The sequence below is a fragment of the Ammospiza caudacuta genome, chromosome 32 (genome assembly GCF_027887145.1).
Source record: "Ammospiza caudacuta isolate bAmmCau1 chromosome 32, bAmmCau1.pri, whole genome shotgun sequence".
Taxonomy (NCBI): domain Eukaryota; kingdom Metazoa; phylum Chordata; class Aves; order Passeriformes; family Passerellidae; genus Ammospiza; species Ammospiza caudacuta.
In genome coordinates this window covers 3,964,093-3,967,555 of record NC_080624.1, presented here as the reverse complement: position 1 = coordinate 3,967,555, position 3,463 = coordinate 3,964,093, and positions in this window count along the sequence as shown.

Genomic DNA, 3,463 nt, shown 5'->3' with positions numbered 1-3,463 from the left:
GGCCGCGCCGCCACTTCCGGGAGGGAGCGGGACTTCCGGTGGTTGCCATGGAGACCCTTCCGGCGGAGCGCGGTGCTGATTGGTCGCGGTTTAGGCGGGACTTGAAGGGGTAATGTGGGATGAACTATTATGCGCGCGGAGGGGTGGAGAGAATGAGCAGCGTGGTTGTGGCGCTGTCCTATCCCCCCATAGAAGGTGTGAGATCTCCTTAATAGACACTGGGGATCTTTCAACACGGTTTCCAGTGAGGAGATCCGGTGCGGGCCGCCGAATTGGGGGACTTCATAAATAGCGCACCCCCGGGGGACAACAAAATGGTGGCGCCTAGAGGAGTAGAATAAAGTCTTTAAAAACACCAAAATGGCGGCTGCTTGGGGTGCGGCAAAATGGCGGCACATGGGGGGAACCCCGAAAAGGACGGGGGTGTCGAGAATGTTCCAGGAGCAGAAAAGAACACGACTCCCGTTACTGGCGTCCCGCTGAGCCGTGGCGCGAATCGCCAACTACAAAACGCGCCCTCCGGGGCTCTGCCCCGCCCCGTTCGCCCCGGGGCGCTTCCGGTCCCCCCCTGCCTCGTACCCTTTGATCCGCCCGGTGCGGGCGCCTCAGCGGCGCCGCGGGCGTGGCTGGGGGCGTGGCTACCGCAAAGAGGGCGTGGTTTTGCGGAGTATAAAAGGCTCCGCCGAGCCCCTCACGCCAGTCACGAGGATTCGCCGAAGGTACCGCCAGTCATGAGGGGCTCCGGGGGGGATTTATGGGGGACAAAAATCAACTTTTGGGGTCCCCATGAGAATTCTGGGGTGTCCGGGGGGGGTTTTTGGGTGTGTGGGAAGGGCTCGAGATCCCCTCCAAGGTTGTTCGAGGAGGGGCTGGGGAGGGCCCCGAGGCCTGGAAGGAATTTGGGGCGTCCTGGGAGGGATTTGGGGTCTCCAGGGGGTGTTGGAGGCTCAAGAGGAGCTTGAAACCCCCCCAAGAACATTTTACCGTGGCCAGGGAATTTCTAATAAGACATTGAGAAGTTTTTGGGGTGCGGGAGCACTCCTGGATCTTTTTAAGAATCTTGGCCTGCCAGGGGCAAAGTCGGGGTTCAAAGATTCCCCTTGAGACTCTTTGGGGTGAAAGGTGAACCCCGCCCAAACCCTTCTGGGGCGATCCCCGAAGGGTTTTCGGGGCGATCCCTGAAGGGTTTTGGGGCTGTTCCGTGACTATCTTGGGGCGATCCCTGAAGGTTTTTGGGGGGCGATCCTTGAACGGTTTTGGGGTGATCCCCAAAAGTTTTTTAGGGCGATTCCTGAAGATTTTTGGGGGCAATCCTTGAAGGGTTTTGGGGGCTATCCCTGAAGGTTTTGGGGTGATCTCTGAAGAGTTTCAGGACCAACCCCTGAAGGTTTTTGGGGGCGACCCCCGCAGCTTTTGGGGGCGATCCCTGAAGGGTTTTGGGGCTGTTCCCTGAATATTTTGGGTCAATCCCCAAAGGGTTTTGGGGGCTGATCCCTGAGCGGATTTCAGGCCGATCCCTGAAGGGTTTTGGGGGCGATCCCTGAAGCTTCCCCTGAAGGCTTTGGGTTGATTCCTGAAGGGTTTCTGGCCGATCCCTTTTGGGGCCGATCCCTGAAGATTTTTGGGCTGATTCCCGAAGGTTTTTGGGGCACTCCCGAAGGTTTTTGGGGCAGTCCCGAAGGTTTTTGGGGCAGTCCCTGAAGGTTCGGTTCTCTTTCCCAGATGGATCCCGAGTCTCCGCCCCGCGAGCTGGAGCTCTCGGCCCTGGAGGCCGAGAAGGAGCCGATGGCGGCGGCGGCCGAGCCCGACCCCGAGCCGGCCTCGCCCCCTCAGGCTCCCCCTCCCCACCGCGACCCCTGCCCGGGCCCGGGCGCCGAGAAGAACGGGCTGGTGATGAAGATCCCCCCCGAGGAGGAGGAGGAGGCGGCTTTGGGCGGCTCGGGGGCCTCGGGGAGCCCCAAATTCACGGGGCTGGGCAAGGAGGAGCTGCTGAGGGAGGCGGGGACGCCGCTCTGGGCCCGGGCCCGCCTGGTGCTGCTCGTGCTCTTTTGGGGGGGCTGGCTCGGCATGTTGGGGGCCGCCGCTGCCATCGTGGCCCAGGCGCCCCGCTGCCAGCCCCTGCCCGCCAAAGCCTGGTGGGAGCTGGGGGCGCTCTACAGGGCCCCCCCAAAGGCTTTTGGGGGGGATCTGAAAGGTGAGGAGGGGGCGGGTTGGGGGGTCTCGGGGTGGGATTTTGGGACCCCTGGGCTGACTTTTTTGGGGTTTAGGTTGTGGTTTTGGGGTCCCCGGCTGTGTTTGGGATCCCTTTGGTGTTCCTGGGAGGATTTTGGGGTCTCATGGTGGGATTTGGGTGTCTCAGGTTGGGATTTGGGTGTCTCGGGGTGGGATTTTGAGGTCTCAAGGTGAGATTTTGGGACCCCTGGGCTGTTTTTTTTGGGGTTTAGGTTGTGGTTTTGGGGTCCCCGGCTGTGTTTGGGATCCCTTTGGTGTTCCTGGGAGGATTTTGGGGTCTCATGGTGGGATTTGGGTGTCTCGGGGTGGGATTTTGAGGTCTCAAGGTGAGATTTTGGGACTCCTGGGCTGGTTTTTTTGGGGTTAGGTTATAGTTTTGGGGTCCCCGGCTGTGTTTGGGATCCCTTTGGTGTCCCTGGGAGGATTTTGGGGTCTCATAGTGGGATTTGGGTGTCTCAGGGTGGGATTTGGGTGTCTCAGGGTGGGATTCTTGGCTCTTAGGGTGGTTTTTTTTGGGGTCTCAGGGTGGTTTTTTAGGGTCTCAGAGTGGGATTCTGGGGTTCCTTTGCTGTTCCTGGGAGGATTTTTGGGGTTTCAGGTTGGGATTTTTGTGTCTCAGGTTGTTTTCTTGGGGTATCAGTGTAGGATTTTGGAGACCCCAACAGCGTTTGGGATCTCTTTGCTGTTCCTGGGTGGATTTTGGGGGTCTCAGGTTGGGATTTTGGGGTCCCAGGGTGGGATTTTGGGGTCTCAGGTTGTTTTTTTTGGGTCTCAGTGTAGGATTTTGGAGTCCCCAACAGTGTTTGGGATCTCTTTGGTGTTCCTGGGAGGACTTTGGGGGTCCCAGGGTGGGATTTTGGGGTCCTAGGGTGGGATTTTGGGGTCTCAGTGTAGGATTTTTGGGGTCCCCAACAGTATTTAGGATCTCTTTGGGGTCCTGCCCTGGGCTCACTTTTGGGGTTCACCCTTGCAGGTGTGGAGAAGCGTTTGGGGTACCTGAAGGAGAAGCTGCAGATGGGGGGGCTCATCCTGGGCCCCCTGGCCCCCCAAAAACGCCCCGAGGATCCCATCCCCCCCCTGAGGGAGCTGGACCCCGCCCTGGGCTCCCCCCAGGACCTCAGCGCCCTCCTGCAGGCGGCCAAGGACAAAGGTGGCACCCCAAAACCGGGGGGGGACCCCAAAACCGGGGGGGGACCCCAAAACCGGGGGGGGACCCCAAAACAGGGGGGTC